Source organism: Ailuropoda melanoleuca, chromosome 4, assembly GCF_002007445.2.
Source record: "Ailuropoda melanoleuca isolate Jingjing chromosome 4, ASM200744v2, whole genome shotgun sequence".
NCBI lineage: Eukaryota > Metazoa > Chordata > Mammalia > Carnivora > Ursidae > Ailuropoda > Ailuropoda melanoleuca.
The window spans coordinates 65,243,143-65,256,292 of record NC_048221.1 but is presented as its reverse complement, the minus strand read 5'-3'; the positions used below and the strand labels follow the sequence as shown (position 1 = coordinate 65,256,292).

Here is a 13,150-nt window from a genome sequence, read left to right as displayed (position 1 = left end):
GGCCATCAGAGCCTCTAGTTTTGACTGCATTTGGCTCATAGAATTTTTAATTTCTGCCAGATTCACTCTCAATANCTCTCATTTCCGCCCTTAGAGATTCTATATTCTCATTAACATTTTCGTTAATACTTTTTTCAAGTCTACACATCATCTTGACCATTGTTACTCTGAATTCCATTTCTGATAATTTGGTTATATCCATATCCATTAGTTCTGTGGCAGAGGCCACAGACTCATTGTCTTTTCTTTGCTGGGGGGGGGATTTCTCCTTCTCATCATTCTGATGAGGAGAGGTTATGGGGTTGTCCAGAGCCCAAATTATTGACTGGGACCTAGATTGTGCGCCCTTGTTTTATAGGGATCTTAGGGATGTGGGCTTCTTCTTTAAAGATTTTATTTATTTATGTGGCAGAGGGCCAACCAGCGAGAGAGGGAACACAACAGGGGAGTGTGAGAGGAAGAAGCAGGCTCCCAGCAGAGGAGCCCGATGAGGGACTCCTTTCTGGAACGCCGGGATCACGCCCTGAGCAGAAGACAGGCACTCAATGACTGCACCACCCGGGTGTTCTGGGTTGCGGGCTTCTTGATTTTTCAGCCTGCCTTCTGGGGGAGGGGCCTGCCGCGCCGATACTCAGGCAACCCAGTTTGGGTAGAGTCTCCGTGTCCCCTGCGAGGCGAGATGGGGGTTGGCACTCTGTGAGCTGGTCTTTCCAGGCTTTTGTTCTCTGGCGGCTTTCCCTGGCAGTTTGCTGTGCCTCTTCTGAGAGTCAGCGCAGCAGTGGCCGAATCTCAGCCTCTGTCTCAGAACAGAGGGATCACGGACCATTCTCCACTGATGTTCTGGCCACTTTAACTCTGTTTCTGTTGGTGCTGCTCAACCCTGCAGCGTCCCGGGATGTGCGCCCCACACCCGGCATCCCAGCCCTCACTTCCAGGGCCGGTGCGTCTCTGTCCCCTGTGTTTCTAACACCGCCAGCCGCCCCCATGCACTCCCAGAGCTCCTGGTCTCAGCCTGGTTCCAGTGAGCACACTGGAGCTCTGTTTCAGTCTGGTCGCGCGCGTTCCCCAGCTCACGGTCTCACTCTGCTCTCTCACGGGTGCTGGTTCGCGAGTCCGCCCCCTCCCCTGTGCAGGTGGCTACCGCTTCCTGGCGCCTGAACACGGCGGCTCCCTACCCCTTCTATTTATCTTCCGATATCTGTGCGTGGTTTCACGGCTCCCCCCTTTGTACATCAATAGTCAGCGCTGGAGATGTTCATTTGTAGAGATCCAGATGTATCTTCCTGCGTTTCAGGCTGATTCCGTGGATGTTTAAGCTGGTCTGGTACCTACCCAATTCGATTCAAGGGACCAGCTGAAAAAGGGTCCCCTACTCCTCCGCCATCTTCTTCTCTATTGTCTATCTTCTCCTGGGTGTCCACCATGGTTACTTTAGATTCACAGAGTCACCTAGACCCACCTACGTAGTAGCCAAGTCCCTGAAGAGCTACAGCTACAACTTACTTCTTTTACAAATTGTCTCATGCTTCCTATTCCTGCCCCAGTTTAATACTGTGTAAGAGAAGTAGTTGGTAATGTTTATATCGTGGCGTGTGTGTAACGTGATGATCCCTGGCTTTCTGGTTTTGACATTACAAAATGGGGCACAGACTCACATTTGGGTTGAGTTCAAACCAACAAACTGGGCATTATCTTTGCACAGTTATTCAGAGCTCTAAATAGTTGTCAAGGATGTGTAACCAGACATGTAATTGCCCAAAGTGCTGTTTTTCAGACCCCATGTTAACTAAGAGCATTCCCCTCATTTCCCACATTTGCCAGGCTTGTTAGTTTCTCACGCTTGCTAGCCCAAAAGCTCAGTATTATCTGTGTTTAGGACAGCATCTATGCGGCTGGAATTCAGCAAATTTAGAAAAATAAAGATAATTACTTGTAGAGTAGGCTCAAGCGTTCCTTAATACCAAGTATTTCCACTTGTTGAGTGACAGAATCTTTTACATAGAGGTTTTTCTCTTGAGGAGAGGCAGCCTGATATAGGACAATAGGACAAGCTAGACATCATCTAAGGCTTCTCTGCATAAAGTGGTGTGATCTTGAGTAAGTCAGTACTGTCACCTAAATCTGACCATCATTCTCTGCAAAATGCCAATGGTTGTAAAGCTGTATCATTCCAAGGCTGTGACGAGGGTCAGAGGAAATAGTGAGCAGGAACACACTTTGTTAACTAGTAAATGTTCTGCAATTTTCCACAACTGCTTTACTTACTGAGAAGCAGTAGTTTCATGCTTCTCAGGGACCACTGAACTCACAGCCTTGAACAGGCAGTGTACACCCTCTGTTCCAGCCCTTCTCTGATAGTCTGAGGGTCCTTCTTAGACCCCACTGGGAGACATCAGGAGGCTACTCATAAGTTAGCCCTGAGAAGCAATAGATGATCTACATTCCCCCACAATATCTCCTGTGCTAGAGCCTGTTACTAGAACTTGAAATACCCAACTTCAAACTTTTCCATCTCATAATTTGGCAAAGCCTTTTGGAGAGAGTTTGACGAAATATACCAAGAACTTTACAAAGGTTCATAGTCTTTGATTTTGCAATTCTACTCTTAGGAATTTATCTTAAGTAAATACTAGCATGTGTGATATTTAAAACAATGACTGATTAGAAATAATGTAACTGGGGCGCCTGGGTGGCACAGCGGTTAAGCATCTGCCTTCGGCTCAGGGCGTGATCCTGGTGTTGTGGGATCGAGCCCCATATCAGGCTCCTCCGCTATGAGCCTGCTTCTTCCTCTCCCACTCCCCCTGCTTGTGTTCCCTCTCTTGCTGGCTGTCTCTGTCTCTGTCAAATAAATAAATAAAAATCTTTAAAAAAAAAAAGAAATAATGTAACTACTCACCACCACAAGATTGGTTAAATAAATCATATTGCAGTCAATACAGCTATTAAAAATTAGATTGTAAGAGAATATTAATGATGTTGAAATGTGTGTAACATACGAAGTGAAAAAAAAACTGCACAATTCTGATTATATTAAACACACATGCCCACACACGTGCACACCCACACACGTCTGTGAAAACAAAGTAAATATATTGTTAATTATTGTTGGTAAGGATTATAGGTGAATTTATATTTTATATTTCTCTGTATTTTCTTCAATGAATATATGTACATTTATAATCAGAAGAATGTAAGTTTTTTTTTTTAAAGATTTTATTTATTTATTTATTCGACAGAGATAGAGACAGCCAGCGAGAGAGGGAACACAAGCAGGGGGAGTGGGAGAGGAAGAAGCAGGCTCATAGTGAAGGAGCCTGATGTGGGGCTCGATCCCAGGACCCTGGGATCACGCCCTGAGCCAAAGGCAGACGCTTAACCGCTGTGCCACCCAGGCGCCCCAGAAGAATGTAAGTTTTTTAAGTCCCTCTTTTGCATTAGAGAATTAGATCTTCCAATTCTTATAAGATCTTCCAGATCTTATGCATTGGTAAAAATGCATAAGTTACCTAAAATTTACTGGTCAAAAGCATGAGTTGTCCACATGAACCTGGTTTTTAATCCTGGATTTGCTACTTTCTAAAGGTATAATCACGGCCAAATTACTGAATGTTTCTGCATTTTAGTTTTCCTGTCTACGACATGAGGACAACAAAAGTACTTGCTACACAGAGTCACGCGAGGCTTAAATAACACAGATAAAGGGCTGAGTACAGTGCCTGGCACATGGCGAACACCCAATAAGTAGCGACCAGTAGCGCTCTGCATTCTGCCGCACTCTCCCCCTGCGACATCAGCACAGGCAGTGGGTCAGGCTGATTTGTGGCTGCCTCCTTGCAGAGTACAGAAGAGAAGTTGGGAGGCAAAAAAGTTGAGGACCCAGGGGCCAGAGCTGGAGGGCACCCTCTTCCCATCTGGCTGGGTCAGCCCTGACAAGAGTCCTGTGCACTGAGTGGGGAGAAGTGATATTCTTTTGTATCCTAATAAAATCCTCATGACAAAAAAAGCCCCATTTTAACTTTTCTGACTATATATAATGTTCAGAGTAGCCCAATACCAGCTGCTGAAGGAACAACATATTCTAATTTCCTGACTTGTACATAGTAAAGTTGCATTGTATTGACAGAGCCTTGCATTTAATTTCCTTAGCTTTTTAGACACAAACAAAGCATTCCTAACCAGAAATTGGAAATAAAAGGGAATAACTGCACAATGGAATACACATGCTGATTTGAATATGTCATTGAGTCTCATTAAAATAAATGCATGGACGTAATAAGGGAAATAAATATTTTTGCTTCCAAAGGCATGCAGCAGCAATATAATCATATTTAGAAATATAAAGAAAGTCATCCTTTTTTTTATCCATGCCACATTATATTCCTTTATTTACATTATTATGTCAAGGAATTCTGTCAAGTTTAGCAAAAGACAGCATCCTTTCAAAAAATTAAACAAACATGCTTAAATTTCAACTTTTTAAAAAGAAGCTATTTCTAGCAACACAGTGGGGAAAGTCACAAAGAATAGTTCAAAACCAGAAAGAAACTACTTAAAAACATTTAGCTTATTTACAAATATCCCAACCAAACTGGGGATTACGCTATACTGAAAAATACTCCTTCTGGCTTTACAACAAGCAAAATTAATTTCTATTTGGACCACTTCTACTTTAGTTTTTTTTCTTTTTTCACCTATCATCTGTTATATATTTGTAAAGAGGTCTAAGAAATTTGTTTACAGTCTAACTTAAGGATAATTCTTTATGGTGATTTACAAACTGAAGTCATTCATTAAAAAGTCAGTCTATCTGAAAATTACAGTGTAAATGAAAGCAACTTTTAGCTAATGGTTAGAAGAAAGTTTTGTATGATTTTTAAATTTTATGGGTTTTACACAGTGCTATGAACTCAGTGTGTGCCTAATAAATACATGTTAGATAAGGAGAGGGATGGCAAGAGAGAAGGTGAAGAAATCATAGCAAAAACTATCAAAACCACCACTTTTCTAAACTATCCATGTGCTAAAATGGAAACCACCACATTAGGGTCAGAAAGAATAATGGTCTTTAACTTCTATAAGAAGCATCAGAATGGTTAAATTACTGTTATAGGTTGAATTGTGTCCTCCCAAAGAAAGACATGCTGAATCCCTAAACGCCAGTACCTCAGAATGTGTCCTTATTTGGAAGCAGGGTTGTTGAAGATATAATTAGTTAAGATATAGTCATACTGGAGTAGGGTGGACCCTTAATCCAATATGACTGGAGTCCTTATGAGAAGCTGGCCATGTGAAGACACAGACAAGGAAACGCCACGTGATTGGAGCTATGCAGCTGTGAGCCAAAGAACGTCAAAAATTCCCAGCAAGCTACCAGAAGTCAGGAAGGGTCAGGGAAGGACTGGCTGTCCTACAGGTTTCAGAGGAGCGTTGTCTACCAACACCTTGACTTCAGACTTCTGGCCTCCAGGCTGTGAAACAATACATTTCTGTTGTTTTAAGCCACCCAGCTTGTGGTACTTTGTTAGGGCAGCTCTAGGAAACTAATCCAATCACTTTATTTCATTTTCTTTTACCATGTCAGTTTACATTTTTTAATTCATAAAATAAGGCATGTTTGTAGAGGGAATTCATAGAATCACATGTCTGGGAAGAAGGAAAAAATATCATTCAGTTTTGTCAGCCAAAAATACTAACATCTGATGCAGTTCCTCCCAATTTGTCCTTTCAATAGTTTTTAGCTTTTGTGAAGCTCCATATAATCTCATACCAACTTACAGTGATATTTTCAATTAGCACAATAACATACATTTCTATATTATTTCAAACTTTTGGTAAACATCCTTGAAATTTGTCAGTATGAGCAGTGTTGCCCAGATTATTTTTGGGCAACTCTATTTTATTATTCTACTGTTTTCATTTTTTTCAGTCATTCTCTTGGCTCTGACTCTAAGAAATTAAAAATGATCATCTCATCAATTCTTTCTACATTGTGCTGTGTGAGAAATACGAGGTAGGTTATTTAGTAAAAAACAGGCCATCAAATAGACCCTAATAGACCATGGTCATCCTTAAGACAGGAATTCTCAGATCTATGTATAAGAGGTAGTATGAGAGTGAAGCATTTGAATAATTAGTGAACCAGTTAGTGACTAGTTGGTCTCATGACACCAGGCTGTGACAGTATAGACTCTGGTAGAACCAGAATCTGGTTTCCTGATTCCCATGCCTGCATCATCTCCACTCAGTTCATGGCCATGATTTATAAATGAATTAAGTGTTGCTTGGTTTTGAGCTCAGCATAAGTCTATCTAACAGATATCTGTGTCATATGATCATAGAAATCTTCATTCTAAGTATACCTTAGCTTGTGATTTGCAAACTTCTTTCAGCCATGGAAATCTTATCTTCATAAACTGTTACTCATATTTCCCATTTATTAAACACAGAAAAGCAGAACCTGTGTGATGGCAGGGAGGGCCAGGCAAGAAGCTCAGCAGTCTTATTACCAACTCCCTAGCTCTTCTTTGGGATCCAGGCAGCCCCTGAACTGCCTCCAGGGAAACCTAGGCCTCAGGGGAACACCTGTTGTAAAAGAGAACACATCATCTAGTTTTTCATCCACTCTGTGTGTAAAATGGCTATGCAGAAAGGGAGTTTCTTAAGGTCTGTTGTGTGTAAAGAATTAAGTTATAAAAAACAGCTTTTCAATTTTTCCTAGGCCTAGTTCTCTCTTCTGAATGACTGTCTTGTTCCCAGTTCCTGGAAATTTCAAAATGGGTGGTGACATTTATAAGTTGGCTTATGTTGCGGCCATATCCAGAGCATTCCCTCTTCAATTCCTCTTGCCATCTATTGGGACCCCACTTCCTCTGCATTTTCTCCTCTCTTTATAACTGAAAAGCTAAATTGTGAATTCTAAAGATCATTTTTGTGTAGCATTTCTCCACAAGTACTATTATAAATCTGAATACATGAAGGCAGCTAATAATGGTAAGTTCGAATGTAATAAAAGAAGCAATTCTGTGAGAATAAGTGGTCTTTCCTTTTTGTGACTCTGAGTTGCATTTCTAGGAGCCATAAAGACTTTATGCTGATCCAGACACAGTTTCTTGTCCAGCTCTTCCTCTCCCCAACGTCAGGGTCCCCACTCCCAACTAACCTCATGGAGCTGCCTGTAGCCAAGAATTAGGACAAATCCAGGTGATCCATGTCAGTCATGGCTGGCCTCTTGATCTGGTCCTGATATTTTCTTTTTTTTTTTTTAAAGATTTTATTTATTTATTTGACAGAGATAGAGACAGCCAGGCGAGAGAGGGAACACAAGCAGGGGGAGTGGGACAGGAAGAAGCAGGCTCATAGCAGAGGAGCCTGATGTGGGGCTCGATCCTATAACGCTGGGATCACGCCCTGAACCGAAGGCAGACGCTTAACCGCTGTGCCACCCAGGCGCCCCTGGTCCTGATATTTTCTAAATTAGTTGGCCACTAAATACAAAATGTACATAGACAAGAAAATAAAGAAGACAATTATATTTATTCAAAAGAATAGGAAAGGCCTCAAATTTTCTAATTCATAAATATGGCATTTATAGCCCATAGTTTATTATTCGTAGGTCACTGCTTAATCTTTTATTATAGAGCGTATTTTAGAAGATTTTGAGAATGGAATCACTATAATCAACTGAGAACTGCTAATCAATAAGACTGGCCAACTTGCATATCACCAATGGAGACTTGTGGTTCATTCATTTTTAAAGGGATAAACTTGATTATGATTGAACTCCTCTTCAGTGGAGGTTCTGATGCATATTGGCCAGGATCTGATACATCATATTCAAACTCATGATCTCATTTCAGTTGTGAGATATTAAATAGCTGAGCTTAAGAGAGGCCATTGGTCTAGTCACTTCTTGAGATTTCACTGTACAGGCTTAGGACACAAATATGTGATCAAGTATAAATTAAAGTCTGTTATCTCTTCAGCTAGCAATTTCGTTGGCAGAGTCTGATTCCACTCACCCAACCATCTATCAAAACCAGACATACTCGACAACTATTTAACATCCCCATCCGGCTTCTCCCAACCACTTCCTATGGCTTGCATCTTGATTTCTAAAGCTAGGACTTCATTTTTGAGACCCCTTGAGGATTTTGTAGGTAAAGGACTTTTCACAGTGGAGCTTGATTGAAGCAATCCTTATATGCAAAACACAAATTTACAAAAAGGATAAGTTAAGAGGCGGTAATCCCCTTCATAAAACATTTCAAATAGGTTTTCTATAAAAAGCAAGTTTCTCTGCATTTAAAATACTGTTCTGCTTTTTTAAAATGTTTACTGAAAACTTTTCCATGAACACATGAAGTAAGAGGAATCTACATTTTCTTTTTCTAGCTAGCTAGGGACATCTAGCCCACTTGCCCAGAGTGAAAACCTGCTCGTAAACACACTCCTCATTCGCTCATCTCCATGTTTCACTTTTCCTTCTCTTTCACTTGGGCTTCCTGTAATCATCTCTTTAATAAACTATGTGCACCAAAGCTTTGTGTCAGGATCTCCTTTTGGTAGGTCTGAGCTAGATAACTTCCTCATCATAGAAGTACACCATCGACAGCCTTGGTAGTTAGGGTAGGATGTCTGTCTTGCCTCTGGTCTGCTTCTTCTTTTGTTGCCCCTTTGATCTTTTTCTGCATCCCACGCTTTCCAGCCTAGAGTGCACTAGAATATTTGCTTCCTTTTAATTCAACTGATATGCCAGTCAAAAAAGATTCTTAATCTCTCTACAAATGCTCAAAAATGGCTTTTTAAAGGGCTGAACTTTGCTGCCAAATCTACAACATCCACATGTTCCTTTAACTTCCGTTGCTCATATCAGTCTCTTTCTACTCTGGCTAAGAGAGATGAGCAGTTGTAGGGCTGAGGCCTGGGTTATATAAATGAGTCTCCAAGGTCCTAAGAAGATCTTTCAATCATTTAAATCAAACACCCTCATCTCACATGTTAGAAAACTGAGGGGCAGAGAGGGTAAGTGTTTGCTTAACGCCTTGTCCATCAGAGAAGAGGAACTCAGATCTCTGACTCCTAACCAAGGCTTTTCCCTTTCTGAGATTTTCCTAAACACATTCCACCATTGCTTCCTTTGCTTGACTCAGTTCCCTCTCTTTACCACTACTTCCATCATCTGTTTCCAGGTGACCTAAGTCCTCACTGACTCTGAGCCCTTAAATTACATTCATGGAGTCCCATTTCACAGATCTGCTACCTTCCTTGCCCTGCCTCACACTGAGGTTAAAAAGTGCTACCAATATTTTTGCAACAAAGAAAAAACTAGGAAATGAATGAAGTGATGTAGAGGGGGTTGTCACTGATGACTTCTTGCGTAATTGAGCTCCCCTTGGGATTTCTGTGACTGTGTGGGATAATTGCCGACTGGCCCATTGTACCCTGCGAAGATGCACATTTACATATCCCACAGCCAGCTGAACACACAAGCATCTAACCCGTCATCGGAGCTTTTGAAAGCCAAGGCTAGGCTGTCCCTTCCTTGACTTGACTGATAATCTGGCTTCTGTTTTTAACCTCCACATTACCCATGCCTCAGCTTGGTCTCCTGGTCCCACCCAACCTGTCTAGATTTATCTCTTGGGGTTCTCTGAATTAAGTCCTCTGGCCCAGTGCAGCCAGTTTCCTCATTTTCAACTTCATGTTCTTTGTCTAAGCAAGTTGTCTTTTCCTCCAGCTTAAAATGCCAAATTAGCATTTATTTTCCAAATTATTACCTTGATTCTTTTTGGGTGGGTTTGTGCTCTCAAATAGATTCTTTTGGACAAGGGCCATGGCTTAAGTCTACTTTCTGATATTATGTATTGCACATGACTTGCTATTGACTGAATGTTTCTGTCCCCCATGTGTTGAAACCCTAAGCCTCAGTGTGGCTGTATTTGGAGATGGGGCCTCTAAGGAAATAATTAAGGTTAAATCAATAAGATCATAAAGGTGGGGCCCTGATAGAATAGGGTAAGTGTCCTTAGAAGATGAGATACCATATGGATTTTTTTTTCCCCTCTCTCTGTGTATTAGCAGAGGAAAACCCATATGAGAACAATAGTGAGAAGGTGGCCATCTGAAAGCCAGGGAGATAGCTCTCACCAGAAACCAAATCAGCTGGAACATAGATCTTGGATTTTTAGCCTCCAGAACTGGGAGAAAATAAATCTCTATTATTTAAGCCACACAGTCTATGTATTTTGTTATCACAGCCTGAGCTAACATAGGGCTGTTGATTGAGAAAATGGTCCTTACCCTTGGATCTCAAGCCGAGTTACAAGATGGCCAGGTGTCACTGCTTCTGCATGAAAAGTTAACTAACTTCCCACAGAGTCCAAAACTAGACCTTCCTTTGTCACCACCATTCGCCAACTTGCATCCTTTCCTCTGTGCCTGACAGTATCCTCCCAAGTGTGAACAAAGCTCTGGGCCACAAGCAAATATGTTACTCCCTTGTCTACATCGACTCTGGCATCCTGTCAGATGCCAAGTCTTAAGAGAGTCTACTGGCCCAAGACTTGCATCTCTCCTTTCTCCAGGCCTTATTCCTCTGGCCTGTGCTCTTGAAATGGTCTCTTCATGGCTCTTTTAATGTCTAGTCTTCACCTTGTAGACAAAAGAGGAAACAGAGTCTCAGAATTAAACATTTTCAAGGTTGCACAATTGACAGAACTAAGTTCAAACCTGGTTCAGTTTTGCCTCAAATCTAGCAATGGACCTGTTTTCCATTCCACTGGACCTGTTTAGTGTTCTTTCTGTACAGCCAGAATTTATAATGTTCTGCCTTTAACTAGAGATACTTGTGAGACTGTCTTATACCCATTATCAAATTGTAAGCTCTTTGAGAGTAGCTGGCTTCATCTTCTTTATATCTTGGGCAACGGCTAAGTCAGTGCCTTGTGCTGGGTAAGGCACTTCAAGAAAAGGTCCTGAACTGAAAATAAGAAGTAACTGTCACAGTGGTGACATGGGCAAAAGCAGTTTAGGAGAGATTCAGAGAAAGTTTGTAGGAGAAAAAGAGTTGGTTTCTGAGTTGAGCTTGAGGTGATGGAGAATCTGGCTAGGCAGAGCAGGGGTGGTCTGAGTTGGGCCTCAATATCATGAGTGAACCTGTGGAGGGAGGTTGGCTTGGTGGGGGGAGGGCTGCATTTCTGCACTGGGTTCAGCTATGCACACCAAACTAGTCAATCAACTTTAAACATTGGTTTCTTAATGTGTAAAGTGGGAAAAATAAGAGTACCTACCATTTGGGGTTAATGGGAAGAATAATGAGATAATGTATATAAAGGACTTGGCACATTGTCTGGACCTAATATGTGTTAACTATTATTAATAAGAAATACTATTAAAATACTATTAGTAGTAATATAGTCTGAAATTTCACATGCTCACCAATCTAGCTGAGTAATTTACACCACAGATAAAGCCATGGCTGTGAATACATTAAAAAACAAAATCATACTACTAAATTCATAGCAACACATTGGTTACTGTGATTTTCCTAATCAAAGGATTCTAGGAGTCCTTTACAAGGGAGTCTCATAGTTGAAAATCTTGGAAACCACACCGTTGAGAGGCAGGAGAGTGCTACACATATTCTGGGTAAAAGAATAACCTGGCTGAATCAGAGTCTTGGATTTTCAGAGTAGGCTGACCTAGCGAGAATCCCTGTTCTACTTCCACGCTGTGCTTTTAAGGAATTTAGGCACATTCCTTATCTTCCAGTACTTTGGTTTCCTTATCCTTAAAATGTGGATGCTAAAAAACAAAGGTACAAGACAGGTTAAATTCGGTTCTGTACATAAAGCAAGAACTGGTAGATGATGATGAGGGTGATGTTTGTGAAGCCTAATTGTGAAGGGCCTTAGATTTTCATCCTATAAGGCTCTTGTTCTCCAAGTGTGATCCCTGTAACAGCAACGTTAGCATCCTCGGACAACTTGTTAGAAATGCAGATTCTCAGGCCTATCGCAGACCCGGGGAACTCTGGAGGTGGGGTCAGCAATCAGTGCTTTTACAATCCCTCCTGGTGATTCTGATGCACTTCGGTTTGAGAACCTGCTGTGAGGTAATAGGGAGCCATTTAAAGTTTTTGTACAGTGTTGTGATGTGATAAAAATGACTGTTGTGCACAGACAATACATTCCTGTTTAACAGAATCAAATTACCTAACTACCGACAAGCTTCCAAAGTTGCTGGTAGAAGACTGTTCATTGATCCTTAACGATCTCAAGGCACAAAACGGGGGCTTAGCACTTAAGGCTGCAAACAGTGCTCACCTACTGAGTGAGGTAGCGCAAGGCGATTAGAGGTGGTGTTTTGGGTACTGTTTCCACCGAAAGCCTTGGGACCGGCGGCCAGGTGATGCTCACCGAATTCCGCACCTCCAAGCCTGTCACAAACGTAGCCTGCAAGATAGGAAAAGAAAACCGTGTGGGGAAACCGGAAATGAGGGTCTTAGGGATATAGAATCTGGTGGTGGGGGAAGGGGATGGGATACGCGGGGGTGAGGAGAAACGGAGGCCCCTTGTCCCTGAGGGTGGCTACACCCCCGTCCGCGTCCCTTTAGAGCCCGGGCGCGGCCGGCTGGCGGGGGGACACGCAGCCCCTCCCGGAGACAAGGGTCTCTCCGCCTCCGTGCGTTTGCGGCCAGGTCCAGGTCACTTCTGCTCCCTTTATTGTTAGTGCGAGATGGGGCGTTTCCTCACCCTCGGCACCCCACCGGGGACGTCCCGGGCCGTCTCATCCCTACTCTGGCCCTTTCCGCAAGCGCCCCGCCGGCCGGCCGCTGCCTCCCGGCCGCGGTTCACGATGCCCGCCGGCCGGCCATTGTTCGGGCCCCACCCCTGCTGAATATTCACGCCGCGCGGGCAGCTCGCCCCGCGCCCTTCCCAGCGGGGCTCGGGCTGGGAGTGCGTTTCCGCTCGTTTTTCCTGTCGGGGAAGGAGAGGGGGAGCTGTTTTCTCTCTCCTCAGAATATATTTTCGGTGTCCCGTTTCTCCTCCTCCCTCGCCGCCAAAAAAAAAAAAAAAAAAAAAAAAAAAAAAAAAAAAAAAAAAAAAAAAAAAAAAAAAAAAAAAAAAAAAAAAAACAAAAAAGACCA

General features: G+C 42.5%; 1 long non-coding RNA gene across 2 annotated transcripts; it reads right to left on the bottom strand.

Annotated features, from left to right (window-relative positions):
- Window positions 1-7,988: 7,988 nt before the first annotated feature.
- LOC117801947 lies at window positions 7,989-13,041 on the bottom strand. 2 transcript variants are annotated; one of them, XR_004624825.1, is made up of 4 exons: window positions 12,756-13,041; window positions 12,327-12,455; window positions 10,303-10,653; window positions 7,989-8,198 (listed from the first exon to the last, which is right to left on the bottom strand). It is a non-coding gene; the product is annotated as an uncharacterized LOC117801947 (long non-coding RNA). The 2 variants fall into 2 exon arrangements; XR_004624824.1 differs by having other exon boundaries at window positions 7,989-10,653.
- Between the last annotated feature and the right edge of the window lie 109 nt (window positions 13,042-13,150).